Source organism: Protopterus annectens, chromosome 2.part0 (assembly GCF_019279795.1).
Source record: "Protopterus annectens isolate FY-2018-M chromosome 2.part0, PAN1.0, whole genome shotgun sequence".
Taxonomy (NCBI): Eukaryota; Metazoa; Chordata; order Ceratodontiformes; family Protopteridae; genus Protopterus; species Protopterus annectens.
The window spans coordinates 1,250,462,826-1,250,486,650 of NC_056728.1; positions in this window are offsets into that span (position 1 = coordinate 1,250,462,826).

The following is a 23,825-nucleotide window of genomic DNA, read 5'->3' on the forward strand; positions in this document are numbered from 1 at the left end:
AACTCCTAGAAAGTGACTCAGTAGATGGCACAAAGAAACTGTATGTGGTTGCAAGTCAAAGACACAAAAAGGTAAAGGAGATAGTTATCAAATTATAGGATCATAGGAGGTTACTAGGCTAATGGCCCTGAGGTCCTTACAAGCTTAACCAAGAGTTTATCCCCAAAAAAGAAACCTCAGTCAGCACCTGTGCCATTCATAAGGGATTCCAGAAACAATCCAGACAACATCAAAGGCAGGTGGAAGGAGAACTTCCAATAACTTCTTAATGAAGAAAACCCTACCAAAGGTGAACTGCTCCATGTACAGCCTGCAGTAAAAAAGGAAGACCGCACTTATGAAGAAGTAAGAACAACACTAAAGAAAATTAAGTCAGAGAAACCAACAGGCTTAGATGAAGTCATGGCAGATATGATAAAAGATGGCTGAGATAGGGAAAAATCTCTTAAGAGGGCTCTTATCTCAGTATGGCAAGAGAGAGAGAGAGGCTTATCCCAGATGACTTCAGAATAACCATTCTAGTGTCAGTATGTACAAGTACATTGTGGGACATCCATAACTGTATGCAGTACAGGGGCTATCAGACTCCTGTCACACTGCATGAAGGTGCTGGAGAGGATTACTGATTAATGAAAATACAGATTAGCAGAAAGTAAAATAAGAGTGAGTAAGGCAAATTCAGATTAGAATGCATCACAACTGCCCTGAGTTTTGAATTGAGACACTGAGTGGAAAAGAACCTGGATGACTCCAGTGATGTATTCCCAGACTATGAGGAAAGCATATGACAAGACCCTAAGAAAGCTGATTTTGGCAATCCTGTGATAGTTCAAAGTCTCAGAAACAACAGTAGAATTAGTACAGGCTATGTGTGAGTACAAACAGTCTTCCAGCTCATAGAGTTGTTCCCCATGGGAGTGGGTGTGCACCATTGCTGTTCATACTGGGGAAGGCATGCATAAGCAAACAGATTGGAGGGACAGAGCAAAAAAGTTGCTGAATGCAGGCAATGTGAAAAGAAATGTCAGCAAATGATGGCAAATCAGGTCTGTTTACTTGTTGTTGTCATTGATGACCAGGTGAACTTTAATCATCATTTATTACAACTAATAAGAACAAGTCACCAAAAACGTGGCTCTCTGTAAAGTGTTCCTTACTGATACAGCCAGAAAGCACAGTTTCAGCACTCCTTCTGCCATCCCTACTCTATGCCACCTGAGTTCCCACAAATCTTAAAGCATCATGGTTAGCTAAGCTACAACAATGCCATGACAAAACTACCAAGTTTGCAGCAAACCACCAACATAGTGCACACCACTGACTAGCCTGCAGGGAACTAAACTGTCTGGAACTGCCACATCACCTGATTCTGGCCCAACATACTACTGATCATAAGCTCATATACAAACCTGAAAACTGTCCTGAACTAAGAAACATCATTCAACACTGCCCCCCCCAAAAAATAAAAGCATTCAGGATTTAAAGGGAAATCTCAAAGTAATATAGCCAAGTATCACATCTTGGCAAGAGATTCTTTATATGCAGATAGCACTGGTAAACAGTGCAACACAATCTTTTTACCTATTAGAACAATTCCAAATGTCAACATCTTCAAGTGAGAGCTCTTAGCCCACTTCATAAATAACTGGCTTTGTTCTTGTATTTACTCCATGTTAATTAATTCTAGCTCCTAGGCTTACACACTTTCATCCTATAATCCTCTTATTCTATTTCACATCTCACCACACATTTTTTTAAATTCCTAACATACATGCCACATTCATGAATATGACTTTCCTTGACCTATATTCCTTTCCTCTGCATATATAACTTATTTCTTACTGACCTGTCTCAAACAAATTTTCCAGATCTATCATCTCCTTTTTCTTTTCTTCTCTTTGCTCTGCCTTATAATCTCATGCCTCATGTCCCTTTACATATTTTCACCCTACTCATCTACCTCTAATAGCTTCCTACACCTAACATCTCATTTTCTTTTTGCTCCGCTCCAACACAAGTTCACTTCAAACCACTTTTCTCATGCCTGTACTATATTATTCCTATTGTCTTTTCCTCCATTCTTTTCATATGCCTGTGCTCACTCTCACTGTTTTCGTTAGCCTCAGGACTACCTACTATACAACCTGTCTACCCTGTCTCTACTATTTCCTGTACTTTTTCAACAATATTGAATCCTATCTCACCCTTTCAGTCAAACTACTACTTTGCTATGCCAAGAGAGAATACAAATGTAAATTCTCATGCCTATCATCCATACCTAAAGGGTGTACCTTGCAAAATACATTGTATAAGACCTGCTATTGTATTTACTTTTGTATTCTATTGCCTCTATAGTGTGCGTTTTGGCATCCATTTCTTATGACATTTTTGTTAATTAACTTTGTTCTTATATAAAATGTTGTACATGTTTTACTAACTGCATAATACGTGCATAATATGATTAATCTAATATTTGCTGATTTTGTTTTGGAGATTTTCTCCCCAGGTCTCCACTGAACTTTTTTTTAATGCTGTCAGAATTTTCTGGTAATCAAAAATGAAAAAAAAAAATCAATGCTAGGTATCTGGAATGAAATATAGGAAGTACATGTGAAGAAACTAACTGCAGATAAGACTTCAGACAAGACAGCTGTCATGCCAGCAACTGGGGGAATAGGAAGTAGATGAAAACTGAGACAGAATGAAAAATAGTTGAACATGTTAACAGTTTCAGGAATTTGGGAGTGGTGGCTGAGAAGGAATGTCTGAGTGAGGAGATTAAAGCAAGATTCATAGGTGCTGCAGACAATTGGCACAGAATGCTAGCTAAAATATGTGAAAGAAGAATGCCAAAGAAGCTGATGGATAAGGTGCTCAGAGCTGTGGTATGATCAGTATATCTTCATGGTATCTGGGCAATAAAGGCAGAGCAGTTGAGGAAGCTTGAGGTGAACTGAGACTGTGTGTCTTAGACTGGTTGTAGGATGGTTACTGTGGGTCTGGTGAAGAAATAAGGACATCAGAGCAGCACCAAAGCAATTTCAATGGCAGAAAAAGTCAAGGAGAACATATTATATATGTTCAGTTGGATCCCTATCAGTTGATCGAATTTTCAGAAGCTCAAAATTCATCTTGGCGAGATGATATGATCGAATTTCTGAAAACCTGAAGCTGTTGAATGGCAATCACGGTACAGTGAGGATCGGGAAATGTACCATTTCCCACAATGTAGTGTGATCTCAGATAGCTTTGTGTGTGCGTGTTTATTTTAATGTTCGAGTTCTCAGAAATTCAATCATATCATCTCACTGGTGTGAATTTTGTTTTTGAAAACTCGGTCAGCTGGTATAGCTCTGTTCAGTCATATGTGCAGGAAAATAGGGAAGGATTATTAGGGACAGCCAGGAAGAAAGCAAGAAGAAATGAAAGCATTCAACCAAGTGATGGCTGGACTGTATGAGAGAAGAACAGTGACAGTCAGGCATGACTGATGAAAGTAGGAGAATTGCACTGAATTAAAAGATGTGAAAATGGATAATGTGACACCCCAACTTCATGCAGAAAAACATGGAAAAAGAGGACAATGATGATGATGATGTTTTCATATTCACTAGTTTACAGTTGTTTGGATGCTTTTTAATTTTTAGCCTAAACATACTGCTTTTGACCTTTCTATTTAAATTGTTAATTATTATCATCACCTAAGTGTTAAGGTAATCTTCCATCATAACATTCCTTCATTCCATACTTCTGTATGAGCGTATGTCTACACATCTCGCTATACCGCTTTTTTAACTATTCCTACTAAATTCCACTACTTTTTCTTAATTATGAGTTCATGGTGTACTCTTCTACTCCTTAAACCCCTTGATTTATCACAATTTTGCAAATATTAATTTTAATTTAGTAAAATATTTTCTAAATAGTTTGCTATTGCTAAGCAGTTTATTGCATTAATCAGTTTTACAGTCAACTCTGTATATTAATTCTCTCCCTCTGTCTCTCTTCTGAATGTTCATTCACCGGCAGTGCTGCAAATAGTGAGATGTGATCAATGCATCATCCAGGTAAACAATGTTAAATAAAATAAAATAAGATTAACTTGCTGTGGATATGTCAGTGTATTCTGTGTATAGTGAGCTCATATCACCTTTTCATAATTACTGCTTCTTCTTCTTTCAGCTTTTCCTGGTTAGAGGTCGCCACAGCAGATCACCATCTGCTCATGATTGGCAGTGGAGTTTTACGGTGTTGAGTTGCCAGCCCGGCGCCCAACCTTCCACAGAAGGCACATGCGCGCACTCATGCCTAGGGCCAATTTAGTGTGTCCAATCCACCTACAGCATGTCTTTGGGATATGGGAGGAAATCGGAGCACCCGGAGGAAACCCATGCGACCACAGGGAGGACATGCAAACTTCGCACAGAAGGCACCCCAGCCAGGGATCGAACCGAAGAACCTCTTGCATTGAGGTGGCAACGCTAACCACTACACCTCCGTGGCCGCCCCACCACAGTGGCTGCCGGCCTTTGTAAATAAGGGATACTGCTTGGCATAAATCCAAGTGTTACGACTTTATGCTTTTCATTACTGGGCTTATTCAAATGTCTGTATGCCTCACTTGTATATAACTGCATCAATATGTTCTAGTTGAGTGTCTGTATTGTACATATGTATATGTAAATGTTGCCTCTGTCAGCGAAAGTCTGCACAGAAAATAAATATACCCAAGCTCCGTTCGCTGCATTGAATATCTTGACTCACTAGATACTCCAAAATTCCTTGTAAAACACTTCTTTATTCAACAATCCGAACCCATTAAAACTTTAAGTGCTTTCATCTACATCAAATAGACTTCATCAGAACACTTACATTAATTAGATGCTAGGTTTTATATGTGCAACTAACCAATCAAATAATCCACTGACATACATCAATTAAACATTTAAACATTTAAAGTGCTCAGTGCTGGAATATTTTCCTTCCTAGTGCTACACATTGCAAATTGGAATATAATGAAAACTGAAGACACTGTCTATGAAAAGGTAGGAGAACATCCGGTGTTTGTCCACAAAACTGCAAAGAATTTGAAATGTAAATTTGAAAGTAAAATGTTCATAGGTAATGATAAAAGAAAGGAAGGGGGTACCCAAAAATGTGGGCAGTGCGACCAGTGCAGTGAGATTATAGAAGACTCGTCTCTTATTTTGGAAGATATAAATAAAACGGTGGTTAAATTTAGGAATGGTAATTGTTGTACTCAAGATGTTATCTATTTAGCTAAGTGCACAAAATGCCGTTGTTATTATGTGGGCAAGACAGACGGGTGCTTAAGAAATAGAATTTATGACCATAGTTATTGCATTAGGAAGAAGGATATGAAAAATGCATTGTGTAGGCACCTTGTCAAAAGTACAAGATGTGACACTTTTAAATTTTGAATATTAGAGCATATTGTGATCAACCCTAGGGGGGGCAACATACGTAAGAGATTACGGGAAAGAGAAACCAGGTGACAGATATTGTTAAATGCATCTGTCCACCCTGGTTTAAATGAGAGCATTTCCATCAAGCCTGTATTAGAAAATAAGTATTAAATGTACACAACATAAAGGAGAGAACACACTCATTGTAGTTGTATGTCATTCGATATTTAATATAGACAACCCTAGATTGGCTAGCAGACAATCTTTTTAAAGTTTTTAATTGCTTCGCACTATTTATTTTTAAGTAGAATTTATTTTTCAACTGCTTTCAATCATGTTTTAAAGAGTATTTTGTTTTTAAAGCACACAATATTGTATGAGTTGCATAAGATGAATTTTGAATATTATTAGTGATATAATGTGTAGCATTAGGAAGGAAAATATTCCAGCACTGAGCACTTTAAATGTTTAAATGTTTTATTGATGTACGTCAATGGATTATTTGATTGGTTAGTTGCACATATAAAACCTAGCATCTAATTAATGTAAGTGTTCTGATGAAGTCTATTTGATGTAGATGAAAGCACTTAACAAAGTTTTAATGGGTTCGGATTGTTGAATAAAGAAGTGTTTTACAAGGAATTTTGGAGAATCTAGAGAGTTCAGACATTCAGTGCAGCGAACGGAGTTTGGGTATATTTATTACATATGTATATGTATATATATATATATATATATATATATATATATATATATATATATATATATATATGTATATATATATATATATATATATATATATATATATATATATATAAAAACAGAGAGAGCGAGCGAGCGAGAGTGATGAGAGAGCACCATTTATCTTTTCTAATGTAACATTCTAAATTTCTTTGCAATTGTCAGATTGTATCATTCTTCTATAATATCCTGTCTCAGACTGATTGTGAAAAGTGTTTTAAATCAGTAAACAAATTTAGCAAACTAGCAAACAAATAATCCTTTTATGTGCTATAATGTGTGGAAGTGAACAAAAATGAAAAAAAAAAAAGAAATATTCTGGCATTCACTTTTTGATGCTGCTACAATCTTTAGGCATGTTTAACTATTATCAGAAGAAGAACAAGCTTAGTTTACAGATTGTTTTATTAGGCAAACTGAAAACATTACAGGATGCAACAGCAAAGATAAATACAAGTCTTGTTGAATTTCATCTGGTCTAAGAAGCAGTTTCTGTATAATTTCTCATCTTTATCAGTGTTTTTGTAATCTGTATCCTGGAATTTTACCAGACATTCAGAAAAAAATGTGCATTTAAGTATTCACTGCCTTACAAATGGTCTATGACTTTTATAAAACTGATTTTCTTACAGTTTATATTTTATTTGAAATGTATTTTTGTTTCTTTGCCAGTGTATTTTCTGCAAAATCAGAATGTATTCCTGATAAAGTTTAGAATAAACTTTTCTGGGATATGCTTGAAAATATGCAGTCTTTGTCTAATGCATTTATCTAGTTAACAAAACAAATAGACAATTTCTTTTGAAGAAGAGAATTTATTTCAGCTTAAGTGGCTGAGATAAGTAATTAGAACTTCCTCTGTGCAGGCCTACAAGCATTGCTGGACAGTAGACTTCCTGAGAGGATGAGAATACTTACAACAGGCATCATCAGCCTGAAGTGTTTCATGGAGCATCACTCCATTGGAACCGTAGCATTAAAAATGTCACTGGTTTTATTTGTGTAACTTGTGTGCTTCAGTTCTGTATCCCCGCATCTTGTAACTAGAATCACTCTTGAAACATGATTATGATGACAAGTAAATGAATGCTTAGTTTCCAGATTAATGGGGATTGGCTTCTCCAAGCTAATTCTGTAACACATGCAGGCAATACCTTAACTATTCTTGTTAAGCTTGAAACAACTTATCTTCGGGATATTAGCCTGAAGAACAAGAAAGGTTACTGAGTCACACAAGAATTGTGGTAAAATATACAAGATTTGCTTCTGACCCTCTTGATCACAATCCTGTCACATTGTTAAACATAAACATAAACCTCACAACAGTGAAAAAAGAGGGACGGTATCACAAAAGCATATGAGACGGCATTCCTCAGAAAGTACAAAAATGTCTAAAAGTGATGTTAACTAGGCAGTACTCTCGAATAACAATCCACGTTTAAACAGACAGTGATTTATTTGAAAGCAAGTCACATAAGGCAAAGCACGTGATTTGCCTTATGTGACTTGCTTTCAAATAAATCACTGTCTGTTCAAACGTGGATTGTTATTCGAGAGTACTGCCTAGTTAACATCATTTTTAGACATTTTGGCACTTTCTGAGGAATGCCGTCTCGTATGCTTTTGTGATACTGTCCCTCTTTTTTCACTGTTGTGATAAACATAAACCTGATTAGCTTAATGAATGAGAAAATAATCAGTTCAATTAATTTTGAAGGATCATCTTCAAATATGTGGTGTGTGAGTATACTTGCACAGTCGTGTATATACACACACACATACACACACACACACACACACACACACACACACACACACACACACACACACATACGCACACACGCACACACACACACACACACACACACACACACACACACACACACACACACACACACACGCATGCACATATGTGCAGGTTTCCATAAGCTTAAACTCAGGTCAGTGACCTAAATGTGGTGGACAGATGAATACAATGCAGTCCTATATTCATTGTATGTGTGCCCTCACATGGTTTGTTTCTTTGCTCACTGACATTTTGACATATCACATGACAAAACTTGGTCTATTGCAGCACCAGTGCAGTACAATTGTTTGGAAATTATTCCCCATGGCCCAGATTCAAAAAGGACTCGCCTGTTATTTTTCTCAAATATTTCTAGTCAAACACAAAAAAATGTTTCTGTAATACCTTGCAGTAACAGTATTACAAGCAGATTGTCATCCAAAAGTTGGGGAATTGAAAATGCCATGTATTCCAATAGTTATGGTTATTCCATCTTATTTCTGTATTAAAAAAATCACATCATATTCCTGTTGTCTTGTTGCCTGCTTTGTTGTTGCAGTTAAGTCCTTTGTAGATCTGTTGGCTATAATAAGGTTTTCTTAAGTCTGCTGATCACACCCCAACCCTTTCTTTTCAACTGTTGTCTGACATTTCTGTAACTCTACCCCTAAACCAATGCCCTTCATGAACACGTGAGAGCTATTCCATGATAGTCTGTCAAATTCATTCCTGTATCACATTGTTTCAGTGTAGTAAGCATTTCTCTTGCAGTTTAGCAGATATTTTTACTCTACACTGAAAAAATGTTACCAAGTAGAGCATAAAACTTTGCAAAAAAACAATTGTACCAGGACTCTCAAATAAGCAACATCCAAACATTCTGGACATCCAGTCATAGTATGATAAATCCAGGCAACAGGTCTCAACCAAGTCTTCACCCAACCACTCACCAACTACAATAGCCAATGACTTTAATCTTTATTTTCTAGAGACATTAACCATTTTAATTAGTCAAAATACCACCACTAACATAATACCCTTACATGAAGCTTAAACATGTTTAAATCATCTTTCCTTTAAGCTTGTTCCACCTTCTACAGTAAAAATACATCTCCTTAAACTCAAATCCACAACTCTGGTTGTTGAGAACCTCCTCCAGAATATCTAAAAATGACAGCTGATATTATCTCCTTTCTGATATTCATGGTCATAAATACATCACCACAGGAATATCAATTTCCTACAATATGGAAAAAAGGCATTCATATGTCCACTACACAAAAGAGGACCCTCAAATGATTATTTCAATTACAGATGTGTTGCCATACTTTCTGTCCATATCTGTGATCCTAGAAAAGTGCATTCATGCACAACTATGGAATTATATTGCAACTAACAATCTACTCTCCCCAACCCAGTATGGCTTTCATCTTTCCATAGCACCGCCCTAACATTATTCAAATTTACAGACATAATGAACAAAAATAAGAATTCAGGAAATCCCATATCCTCCCTCTTGTTGGGCATGTCAAAAGCATTTGACAATGCATCCTATAGTAAATTATTACAAGAACTGTATAACCTAGAGATATCTTATTCCTTTCACTCTTGATTCTGTAGTTATCTTACCAACATGTATCAAGCAGTGAAATGGCTTTACTCATCTTTGCAACCCATTAAGACAGGTAGTCCACAAGGCTCAATACTAGGACCCTTGCTGTATAACATTTTCATAAATGATTTACACACTGCCACCAAGCAGGCCAGTTTTAATTCAGTATACTGATGACTCTGTCCCTAACCTGCCCAAATTCCAAAAAATAACCCAAGAATTATTCTCCTCAATAGAAAACTATTAAGATAATACAGAACTCCTGTTAAACTATTCCTTTTCACTCCTAAATCACTGTCCCAAAGCAAATTTGACTTTAATATAACCTCAGCAAATTTAAAAAGATAGAATTAGTTCAATATGCTAAACTCTGAGACATCCTTATGGATGAAAATATGAAATTTGGCATACATATCCAAACAGCAAAAAAAAAAAAACATCAAACGTTTGCCCTGGGATTCAGAAAAGCTAAAACCCTGTGCAGGAACAGTGTAGCAGCTCTTGCATAGAGTTCAGCTGATCTAAAGTGCAAGAGCCTGTCTACACTGTTCCAGCACAGAAGACCATGCTGCATTGCTAACCACCTCATTTGCTGGTGAAAACCATGCAAATGAGGTGAATTAGCAATTCAGGTAGCTGCCAGGTCTCTGTGTAGGAACAGTGTCAGTGCAGAAATGTGTTCTCTTACTAACTGAACACATTTCTGCAAAAAAGAAAAGAGGCATGATATCACAAATAAAAGCATGTATTCACATCTGTAGGCATGCCAATGGCCAAATATATGGCCAGTGGCATTAATAAATGTTTAATTTTAATACAAAATAACTTTTTGTGACCGATCTTGGCCTTTTAAGCATAGCACAGTGGTATGCAAACATGATCATGCCAAAAATAAATAAAAAAATGTGAAAACCCAAGTTTAAAGAAAATCTGCATTTTGCCATTATAGTCTATGGCATGCAGAAGCAAAACAATACCAGGGGACAGTGGTTGTCAAGGGGAAAGGCTCTGTGTCAGTGCAGTATCTATGGGCTAAGGCAGTTGGGCATGCAAATGAGGGGAAATTTACTGAATTACAAAATATTCTAAGTCCAAAACCTGCACCTAACCATGTAGGTGCTAGAACATGATCGTGTAGGCAGGAGGAGCAACTAACATGAGAAGGGGATGTGTTATGCTTGCTGTAAACAGATTGGAGCTCCATTACCGGGTTTGCGCTTAGCTAAGCACAGCTAAGCAAGGGGGTATATCTGAGGCTGAAATGTCTTACACCATGAAATGAAGAGCATGCTCACATCCAGGGAGGGACATTTCTGCTAAAATCTGTTTAACTTAGCTAAACAGGTTTGCATGGTGTGCACTGGGACTTAAACAAAAAAAAAAACACAGGAAATGGCAGCACTGTGTATATGTAAGTAAGGGAGTGTGTCTGAGGCTGTTTAGTGTTGTTCACCTTGCCTAAACAGGTGTGTGTGGCACGCACTGGGATTTAAACCAACAAAAATAAAAAAAAAATAAAGGAAATGGCTAGTGGAACAAGAAAAAAAAGGAAATAGCAGAATAGAGGCACTCAAATACAAGTAAGAGAGCTGGCAGGTGGAATGTATCATACTCAGCCAATCACACAGGCAGCATCTGCAGCACAACACTATAAACTAAGCAAACACCTTTCAGTCTGTGTTTTCTCACAAACTCTACACCACCGGTGTACACAGATGAGGAAATTTTACCTGACAAAACGAATAAAATGTTAGGGGCTGCTGTCATTCTCATACATCAGTATATACAAGAGGCTGAGGATGGTGAAGAGGACAATGCTGACAACTGCCCCAGACTTATGAGGAGGAGGAGGAGAAGAGTGTTCAGGCCCAGGATAACCTACTAGGGGCTACATGATCTAGAGATAGTAGAGCACTACAGGGTGGACAGGGACATACCGCAGCAAATTATGGAGCTGTGCTGGCCTCACCTCACATCCAGAACAAACAGAGGGGAACCCATCCCAGTGGATACTAAGGTATGTATAGCTCTAAGAATACTAGCTATAGGTACTTTCCAAAGACCAACTCGGGATACCATGAGGGTCTCACAGGCATCTGCGTCTATGATACTCCACCAGTTCCTGTATGCTATGCAACCACATGCCGAGGAGCACATTAAATTCCCCACCACCCGTGAGGAGAGGACCCACAATATGTGCCTCTTCCACCATGTAGCAGACTATCCGGAGGTACTGAGTGCCATAGACTGCATGCACATCCACATCAAAGCACCACCTGGTGACCAGGGTAGGGTCTACATAAACCATAAGGGGTCCCACTCTATCAACTGCCAGGTCATGTGCGATGCCCAGGGCATTATTATGAATGTGTCTGCTGGCTGCCCTGGAAGCTATCACTACTCCCACATCTGGCATTCCTCACAGCTGTATCAGTGGTTTGCCAGGGGGACATCCCATATGGCCATTTAGTGAGGGATGCTGGCTACGCACTGGAGCCATGGATGATGACAACATCAGAAATGCACCCACACAAGAATGCCATAATGATGCACACTCACAAACCTGGATAATTACAGAGCATGTGTTTGGGATGCTTAAGTCACGGGTCCACTGCCTTAACATATCCGGTGGAGCATTGCAATACTCTCCAGCCACATGTGCACACATGGTCATAGTATGTTCCATGCTACACAATATGATCCTGTAGAAACAGCTGCAGCAGGAACAAAATAGGGTAGGGCCACACAGCCCCCCACCATTGCCAAGGCCTCCACAGGCACAGAGGGACTTGGAGGAAGAACATCCTGAGCCTGCCCCTGTAGGTAGATGGAGGTGTTCCCAATATGCCCTGGCCTTGGCAAAGAGGCTACACATCACATACACTGACACTGTAGAGACCCAGAGACTGATCTCTCTAGCTGTCTGACTTGCACACACAGCAAAATGGATGCTAAACATTACACTACCTATACCTGACCATGTATAGGCAGTGTATTGTGTGCATCCGACATAGTCAGCCCTCAAGCACCACCCTCACAACAGCTTCAGGCACAAGGTAAGCCAGTCTCTGTAACAAATTAAACTAATGGAGTGGAATTTTCTGATAGCATATCTATGATATTGATCAAGCATGTAAGGGAATGGGGTGGCTATCTGGGATAGCAGCAGACTACTGACAGCTCTGTGGGACAGCAGGATGTGTATCCCCAGTACTGCCCTACCCACACCATGCAGTACCACCGTAGTATATGTGGTAAGCCAAATAACTGGGGGGGGGTCATAGGACACATGCATTGAAGTCAAAGTGGGGGTCCCATCCCCATCACCAACCCCACACAGCAGATCAGCTGTAGACAACCATACAGAAATGTCTGGCAAAGGCCCCCACAGGGTGACATCCATGAAATCCCCATCCACAGACTTTGACACAGTGATATCACAGCAGGTCTGACAGTGGCAGTATGGCTCTAAAAAGTAAGAAGTCTGAAACTAAAAATGTCTATGCCAGAACAATCTGACCTGTTGTTGATACTGTTATGCCTGTAGTCTAAAAGACAGGGCACACCACAATGCTACATGGAACCAAAATGTAAAGGAAATATCAGCACAGTCTGTGCAGATGTGTACCATGTACAGTCATGTCACCCCCCCCCCATAATCCCACAGAAATGCAGTAACATGTTCCTAGACTTAAGCAGCATCCAGCTGTCACCCAGAGTGATGGCACAATAGTAACAGAAAGCTATTGTCAGTAACACCCACAGTCAACTTACTGGTGCCATCCCAGGGGTGTCCCCTGCTGGCAGCCTGGGAAGCATATGATCATCAGAATGCACTGCCCTGTTGCAGATGGCCTGCATCTGTCACACCTGACCTACAGGCCTCTGGAAAATGCCTATGTCTCACCCACAGTGCCCTTTAGGGAGTGTCATGGGGTCCATAACACCAACATAACACAGTCCACAAAATGCAAAGAAAGGCCATGCTGACAACTGCTAGGGGCAAACCTGCCAACCTCAGAGAGCCAGAAATTGGAACAAAGCCATGAATAATGGAGTGATGCAAATCCAAATAAAGGACACCTGTGAAATACTGTTCTAATAGTTTTATAACATTGATGGAATGATTTATAGTAGCATGGGATGTCTGATGTGTATGAAGTCTGAAACTACAGTGTCAACTGTCAGTAATATCTGACACTTTCGCTGGAAAACCACACTTGTTTGGGTAATCAACAAGATATATGATTCATGGATGTCGACATTATGTGATACTCTGTACAGCCAAGAGGCAGAGCTAGGAGTTTAAACATGGGAATGCACTCACTGCAGGCAGACCTAACCCTGGAAAATGGTGACATGTCTGCACCCACAGAACCCTGGGCCACAGCCATGGGGAGTAACACACCCCTCCCTGATCAATCATCCTATGCAACATCCTGACCCCAACATGTGGCCATCCAAGCAAAATGAGGTGGGCCATACAAATATGTATGAAAAACACACACCTCCAGGCTGGTCAAACAGTCTGGCACACAAGACCCTCCAAGTGCAGTCAGCCATTCAAGAGATCCCAGTGCAAAGTGCTGGTAGCTATAGGCAAACATATCTGCCCAGGACACATGCACCCCACATATCCTATCCCCTACAAATCCATCTGGAGTCTGTATGTCACCTTGATCCTGTCTGACTTATATTACCCACCTGTAGAATGGAAATCAGACCAGGCCAGAACATAAATGCACAGAGATTCCACCATTGAAATATATCACCAAGGTGCTGGACCATTTCCACAGCACCAACAATCAATTGCTTGTATGCACAGCCCTCAACAGGTTGGATTGTGCAAGAATGCATAGCATTTGGCCCATAAATCTTGTGTGTGCATCATCCATCCTGTATTCCTCTGGTAAATCACTGTGATGATCTGAGGAGGTATGTCACCAGGTACTGAAACAATACATGACAGTGTCAAATGGCATATATGACAGATGTCTGCTAAAACCAGCCATGTAACCCTAACAACCCATACATTACTGAGAGAATTTGTCCCAATCATTGTATGGCCCATTGTCCAAACAATTGAATGAACTATCTCCAGATATCCTGCACCAACAGGTTCAGAGGTATGGCTGTAGCACAAAACAAACCAGACTGGAGTACAACAATTCCTGGAATTGAGTCCTACATGTGCTCTAGAAGGACACACTGGGCATGCCCATATACTTAGAGAAATGTCAGTTGGATTTAGGAATGAACAGGCCTTCCCCACCCACTGCACTTTCCATTGCCCCACCTTAGCAGTCCTGAAGATGTCTGTCACCATAGAAGTCACTTTTGTTAGGCCCACACAATAACTAGTTAGGTAGGAGTTCTAATCTCAATCCTGGCAAGTGTAAAAGTGTGTGTTTGTGTTTTGTGTGTGTGTGTGTGTGTGTGTGTGTGTGTGTGTGTGTGTGTGTGTATGTGTGTGTGTTCACAACTAAAAGCTTTTGGGTCCATTCCAACCCAGTTCACCTCCCCTTTCCCTACTTTAGCAGTCCTGCAGATATCAGTAATCGTAGAAGTGCCTTCCATCAAGCTTCAGCCCTATAGTCTCTGTGGTGCATGCGATAACTGCATAACATGATAATACAAATAACTAGTTTGGTAGGAGTTCTGATCTCAGTCCTGGCAAATGAAAAAGTGTGTGTGTGTTTGTGAAAGTTGTGTGTGCAAGACCGAGGGAGTTGTGATTTTGTTTGTTTATAGGTGAAACAGTTTTATGCCATTCCCACTCACAACACTTCATAGTGCTCCCCTTTATAAGACCAGATGATGTCAGTCCCTTATCAGCAACCTTGGCCAGGTGTCAGCCTTATAAGCTCAGTAGTGCATGTAATAAATGCATAACACTATAGTACAAATGATTAATTTGGCAGGGATTTTACTCTTGTATTCAGCAAATGTGTATGGATATGTATGTGTGTAAGAAGAAGTATTTTGATATGTTTCCCACCCACTGCCCTACTTTACCAGTCCTGCTGATGTCATTCCCCATATCAGCACCTTTGGCCAACCCTCAGCTCAGTAAGTTCTGTAGTGCATGTGGAAACTGTGCAACACTATGGTACAAATCACTAGCTAGGTAGGAGTTCTACTCTCACATCTGGCAAGTGTGTATGTGTCTGTTTGTAGGATAAAGTATTATGATAAGTTTAACACCCTCTGCACTACTTTATCAGTCCTGCTGATGTCATTACCTTTATAGGTTCACAAGTGTGTAGTAGGTAATGGCCCAGGAGCCTTAACAAGCCTAGCACATAGAAGGGCCCTGCCATTGTGCCACCTGATGTTACATCCCAGTGCCTGTAACAAGTATAGCCACTGCAGTGATCCTTGCATTGAACTATCTATTACCCATCCAGTCATCAAGATTTCTCAGGAACAGGATCAGCTAAGTGCGCTGCAAGACATGTATGGGAAGTGTATTCTAGGCCATGTGCAGTCTCTTGGTGAAGGATCTGTCCTACCACCATGTTGTGGTAATTGTGGTACTGAGGTAGAGGTCTCTACAGTGTGTGGTGTGGATGGATTTATATGTAACATTTGTAAACCAGATGGGTCAGACTTGGCTTTGTAAGTCAAGCACAGATAGCTGCTAATTAGGTGATATGACACAGAGCATAGCTTGGGTCCTCTGAGTCTGTCTGTGTAGGATGTGTGTTTAATGCATAGGAACCCCTTTGTGAGGTGCTTCTGTGGCTTTTCCAGCTGTAGCAGGTGTTTAGATGCAAAGCCCTTGTAATGCAATGTGCCATGTAGAAGGACTTCCTGACCACAGTGGCAATGTGGTGCTTGAATCTGTGCCCCCAGATCTTTTATAATGCCTACAGTGTTCATTGGGCTCCCATTGATGTAAAACTTACTGGGAACTGAGTGTTTTATCAAAGGGGATGATGATGCATTTTGTGGTGTTAAACTTCTGGTCATGATTTCCACACCACTCATTGGTCTCACCGAGGCCTTCTGTAGGATGTCTGCATCACTTATGGGGTTCATGTTAGCTCCCAACTTGCAGTCCTCTGTGAACTTGGTCAGTCAGAGTTTGTCTGTGTTGGGCTGGACTCCTGAGAAGTATATGCTGGACAGGACTCTATCCAGTACTGATCCCTGTGGGACTCAACTCGTGACTGCTTCCCAGTCTGACTTGGAGTTTGCCACTGTCACACTGTGTGCTCTGTGAACCATTTTGCAAACCCCCCACTGATACAGGGGTTGATGCCTAGTTTGTTATACTTACCAATAATCCCTGACTGAGGAATGGTATCATAAGCCTTGGCCAGATTGAGGTAGGCTGTATGCAGTGCCTTATTGTCATACACTGCCCTGGTGACTCACTGAATGACATCAACCAGGTTGAGCAGGCATGATCTGCCATTCACAAAGCCAAACTGTGTGGAGTCCAGAGTTAGGAGATCACCCATATCTTGGTCATGAGCCCATACCCATGCATAGTAGACTTGTCAGGCTAAGGGCACAAAAATCCCCAAGGTCTGTTGATGCTACCCTTCATGGAGAGAGATAACTGTGGTAGTGTGCCATTTTGGAAGGACAAAGCTTGAGGTGATGCTCTGACTGACTAGCGCACACAGATGTGGAGCCAGGTCTCTTTGTATGTCATGTAGAACACAGCCACAGGTATGTTGGGGTCCCATGGAAGCTGTACCCTTGCCTGTGGACAATGCAGGTCTAACCTGGCCTGCAGTAATACTTTGCACCTAGCATTCATCTGCCATTGTGATCGTCCCCTTGGGAGGGGGAGAAGAGTAAAGCTGGCACTGAATGTGTTGCCAAGACTGTGGCCAATTTATTTTGTGCAGGATAGGAATCAGCATTGTGCAGTAATTCACAGCACTTATGGTTATTGCTGTGGAGGTTGTTGATATAACTATCAAAGGCTTTTGTGATTGTTGTCAGTGTCTACTGCAAATCTGCCTTCATAGTTGCCTGTAAGTAATTCCATGAGGAATCCCAAGTTGTGTTTGAGGCTAATAAGGGGGTGCACCAGTCCTGGGACACCAGCATTTCCTGCAACACTGTCCTTCTGTTGTACACATTAGTAATGGCAGGGGAACATCACAATGGCTTCTGGTGTTTGGAGGACAGTGTCTGTGTTCTGTTGGCTATGGCTAGTACAGTGCATCCATGTACATGTTTGTGCAGTGCATATGTGTTTGATGCGACAGTCATGCAACTATTTCCCATTGGCATGGGTGTAGTGAAGTCATCCACCCCTATTTTTATGACTGCAATGTCAGCATTGGAAAAGTTTTGCAAGGTGGTTACCATTGTGGGGTGTGTGGGTGAGTTGTTGAGCTCCATGTTGATTGCATCATGCTTGGATCTGACCAGTTAGGAATTGACAACTGTGGTCGAGCAACAGTCCCATATGTAAGTAATCAACACAGGTCAAGGTTGTTGCATCCTCTACTGGGGGTCAGTATGAGCCAGTTCAGGGCATTAGAACTGATGTACTCCATGAAGTATTGGGCCAGTGTACCGATGCTTGACTACTTTCCCCAGGTGATGGAGGGGTAGTTGAAGTCTCCTACTATGTTAGTGTTGGGTTGGACCTTCATAGATGCCAGGGTGATGAAGAATGTGCATTGACAGTCTAGGGACATAGCTGGTGACCAATAGTAAGCTATGGTGGGGATTGCACTATTCCCCAAAGTCAGTTTTACCAGAAGTACCTCCGATGCATTATGCTGGGATACTTGTCTGGAGGTGTGCAAATCCATTATGGATATGGAGACAACACCACCTGTGGAGGTGTGGTCCATGTTTTGGCACTGACAACTGTGGAATGCATCATAGCTGTTAGTGCAGGGCAGCTGTCTGCTGCTTTGAACCACCTCTCTGTTACTGTCAATATCCTCTACTCTGAGGAGGGCTTTGAGTGACTGCATCTTGACAGTTAGATGTCTACTGTTGAGCAGAATGCCCCTAGATTGCATACACGTTTAGCTGTTATGGTGGTAATTTGATTTAGAACATTGCCTAATAAGGCTATATAGGGGTGGCAAAACACTTACTCTGCATCTGGAAACCCAGGGCTGACAGATTTTGAAGATCTCTGGCAAGGGATTGAGGTCTGTCATTCATGTTATCCGAAGCAGAGAGATACTGGATCCCCTGAGAATGACACACAACACATAAGCCAATGTTGCAGTCAATTATCTGTTGAAAGTACTGCAGCATCATTCTGGGTGATGGCAGTATACTGCTCAGGGATACTGTCACACCTGCCTCAACCACATAATCCAAGTGTTCAACCATGTCTCTTGTCATGTAGTCTTGGGAGGTGTGTCATTCACACCCACGTGGATGATGACAGAATGATACTTGTAGCTGTTGTGGAGTGGCCTGACTGGGTGTGTCATGTGTTGGATGCTGGCATGTGATAGACAGTTGCTGTTACTGCCTCCATAATCAACATGATGAGTGGGACATCTGTGTGCTGCAGTGTTGAGTCACCCATGATCACTGTATTGTGCAAGGTGGTCAGCTTTAGCAGCTTAGGTTGAGGGGCACACTGTGTAGGTGACATATGTGTCCTTTGGCATGTGCTATGTCATGGTGTCTGAGAGGGTGTCTGTCTTGCTGGTCTGTGTTGTTTGTGTAAATGTGCATTGAGTGCCTCTGTGAAGGTGGGTGTCTGGCTTTTCAGTGTATGTCAGGGCTGTCATAGTGGGTGTTGTGGTGAGCTATGTGGTCCACATGGTGTGGTACAGGTGTTGGTCTCATCCTGTTGACCAGCTATTTCAGTCTTTGCTGGAGAGTGCATATTTCCACATTTGGTAATAAAGGGGTAACTCTCACTGGTCTGAGTGCTTGGAGTTTTGAGGAGAGGGTTGTCTGTGTACATGAGGCAGTTGCAACAGTGCCTTAGAATGTACAAGTGCACCAGATTAATGGGTGAAAGCACAGAAAATCACATTTCAATCATGCTAGGAGGGGTGATCCAGGTATGATACACTTAATGATACAATAACCTGTTGAAGTGCAAAGCTATAATGCTATTTGAAGTGCAAGACAGAAAGAACTAGCAAGATGTATGGGAGAGACTGAAGACAGACGTCCTGCCACCTGTAATACGTTACCTCAGCTGTGCAGTTATCAGCACCTTTGGCCAGTTGTAAGTCCAGTAAGCTCTGTAAGCAAGTGCAGTAACTGTGTAACACTATAGTAAAAATAACTGGATAGGCAGAGGTTCTTATCTCAATACTGGCAAGTGTGTGTATGTGTGTGTGTGTGTGTGTGTGTGTGTGTGTGTGTGTGTGTGTGTGTGTGTGTGTGTGTGTGTGTGTGTGTGTGTGTGTGTGTGTGTGTGTGTGAGAGAGAATTGGATACTGTGTGGCTTATACCATTTTGATATGTGTACCACTCATTACACTTCCCCAACCCTACTTTACTACTGCTGTTGTTGTCATTCACCTTAGAAGTACCTTTGGACATGGTGAAATTGAGTAAGCTGTGTGGTGCATCTGCTAACTACATAATACAAATAACTAAATAGGCAGGAGTTCTAATCTCAATACTGGCAACCGTGTGTGTGTGTATGTGTGTGTGTGTGTGTGTGTGTGTGTGTGTGTGTGTGTGTGTGTGTGTGTGTGTGTGTGTGTGTGTGTGTGTTTGTGTGGGAATTATGTACTGTGAAGGTTATGCATTGTGAGTTGTGCACCACCATACCCATCCTAATTTAGTAGTCCTGTGGATGTCATTTCCCTTATGGTGAACCACAACCAGTTCGCAGAAGTGAACGAATCAGGAACAATGGGGTAAACAATAATCACAATGGGTCTAATTTTAATAATAATGTTCAGATTCCAGATGAGGGGGTGAATGAAGAGGAAACCAATCAGGGTTTTCACAGGGCTACCACTACAAGGAATGCGACATCGAACAACAACTATCAAGGACGCAATCAGAGGAAGAAGAGGGGCAACCAGAGGAGACGTTAAGTGTAGACCAAATTGACTCTGTTGATGCTTTGACTTTGATACAGAGGCCCACAATACTGTGTAATTCAAATGGAGATTTTAAAATCTATAATTACACAGTTTTAACAATAGAAGAAAGCATTGTTAATTTTTTTGCGAAAGGATTGTCCTTCGTCCCTGATAAAAAATGTAACCTTGTTAATATTATTGTGGATTTAAAACTCTATGTTCATAAGTTGAATCTTACATCCCTATTAGGCAATACTCCCTCTCTACTTAGTACTCACAGGGTTTCTAGCATCTTCAACCCACCACTTAATAATACACTTAGTGTTTTTGAAAAAAATGTGTGAGCTAGATCTGAGGGCCATGGTCAATAAACACTATTTTCCATTTGGGGAGAAAAAATGGACAAATTTGAATGTTAGTAACAATGAACTGGCATTCATTCAGTTACTTAATGAATGCCAAATTCGGGTCATGGCACCTGATAAGGGTGGGGGCCTGATATTAATGAATAATTTTGAATATGAAAATAAGATGCTGGAATGCCTAAATACAGGCCCTTACATCCTTTCAAGTATAAATGAGGTCAATATTGCTAATAAAAGAATTAAGGAAATGTTGGATGAGCTATTTTTAGAAGAAACAATAGACCATGATCTACTTCAATATCTCACTATGTCAGCTCCCAGAATTCCAACCCTCTTTGGCACCTTGAAAATTCACAAAAATTTAGCAGACCCTCCCTTTAGACCAATAGTTGATGGGAGAGGGTCTGTCACATATGCTTGTGCCAAACTGGTTGATAGCATTCTCAAGCCACTATTGAAACAAGAAGCCCAAATATGCAGGGATTCTTGGGTTTTTTTAGAAAATATTAGTAAAATTTCATACAACCCTACTTTCATCTTTCTTGTGGTAGATATGAGGAACCTGTAAACTGTCATTCCACATGGTTTAGGGATCCAGTGGACAGTTGATTTCATGCTCCGTAAAGGTGCATCTAAGGATCAGATGTATTTGGTGGAAACCTTGTTAGATATCATACTTACAAATAACTTTCTAATTTTTAAAAACAATTATTATCTCCAAACTACTGGGAATAGCTATGGGCTCACTGTGCGGATGCACTTTTGCCAATAGTGTTCTAGCAACTTGGGAACATGATTTCCTTTTTCAAAATGAATTATATCAGGAAAATGTCACTTGGTACACAAGGTACCAAGATGACATGTTCTTTTTATGGAGAGGCTCTCTAGAATGTATTCCAACATTTATTGAGAGTCTATCCGGAATGACACATTTTCTTGAATTCACTTATTCTAGTAGTTTGGAGGAAATATCTTTTCTTGATGTCAAAATAAGCAAAGATTACGATCTGAGGAAATTTAGGTCAACTATCTTTAGAAAGACTACATTTTCTAATACTTATTTACATTTTACCAGCTCCCACCCCATACATCAGAAAAGAAGTGTAGTTAAGGGGCAATTTGTCCGGGCAGCTAGAATGGTGTCTGAGTTATCAGATTTTGTGACTGAATGTGAGAATATTCAATCCTTGTTCATAGCACAGGGATATACTCCTTGCTTTGTGGACGAGATAAGGCAAGAAGTTTATAAAAAAAGAAAGTCCGGACATTTTGAACCACTTCTTGGAGGAGGAAATATGGTTAGCATGATTGATAACAATAATAGGGTACCTAATTTGTGTTTCCTCTTTACTTATTGTACTGATGCTCAAGTCATATATAATATTATTCTTAAGAATTGGAAGATCATTTTGGATGACCAACATCTGGTCAGCTTGGTAGGTGACAGGCCCACAATTACTTATAGGTGTGGCCAAAATTTGAAACAACTTTTAGAGCAGACAAAAATTAAATTAAATAAGAAGAATGTAGGGATGAAGAAGTGTGGAACCTGTCAATACTGTAAACACATTTATGTTGGTATTACCATTAATATGGCTGGGAGAGAGTACCGTATTAATGGCTCATTTAATTGTAGTTCTAATGGAGTGGTCTATGCGGCATCATGTAAAAAGTGTTCTGCTTTTTACATTGGTAAGACCGACAGACCACTCAAAAAAAGAATGTATGAACATCTTTATGCCATTGGGAAAAGAGATTTAAATAATGCATTGGCAAAACATATTTGCCAAAATGCAGATCATTCTTTTCTTTTCTCAGTCTTACATCAAGTACAACCTCATGTGAGGGGGGGTCCGTGGCAGTTAAAATTGGAACAACAAGAGTTTTTTTGGCAGATTCGCACTGCCTCTTATATGGCTCCAGGTTTGAATGAGATATTGTCCATTAAATGTTTTTTGAAATTAATGGCTTTAGGTAGATAGACATTTCTAAGAATGGGAGGGTCTTGTGTGCTCATTGTATACACATATGTATACACACACTCCTTTTATGATATATATGGGGTTTTTTTTTTTGGTCTATACACATATATAATATTGAACATTTTGATAAAAAATCCTTGTATGGAAGGTAATTATAGGGACCAAATTTATACATATATTTTAGGTCAAACATTTTCTTTTCTTTTCTTTGCTTGCATGCTGTTCACTTTTTGCTTGGTATTAATATACAACTGCATTTTATTCTGTATATATTTTATTCATATTTTTAGGTTTTTACAAAAGAATGTTAGGCTTGAAGTTAATTTATTGTATAATTGTATAATTGATTTGAAACATCTTTGATGTCATAATTAATTGTAGTATTTAACATTGTGAATGATTTTTAGGCTTGTAGCATTTTGTCTGAGGAAGGTGGGGAGAATCTCTCTACCGAAAGCGCTTACAAATAAATGGCTATTTGTTTTGAATCTGCTCAGCCTTTGCTTTAATACTTCGTGGGTTCCAAATTTAAGTTCTTGGTTTTTGTCTTTTGGCGACTGTGGTTTACAAGTTTATGGTGCATGAGGTTGGTGGCATGATGCCGCACCTGTTCATATGTACATGTGTGCAGGCCCACCTAATTTACCCTGTGGACGGGGTCATCCCACAGGTTGGTCATCTCCTGCAGATGTTGCTGGCTTCTGGCCCAACAGTACTGTGTGGTTCTGTATTATGGCTTAGATTACCAGGTTGCATTCTGCTAGTGAAAAGGTCTCCTACTGGTGATGTGACATTGTACCTAGTAGACACTAACAGGGAAACACATCTCAGGACCCCATACATTTGGCAACAGTATCTCCAGTACCTGCACATGTACCTTGAATACCAGTAGCCAACACTCACAACCACACCATGCTCC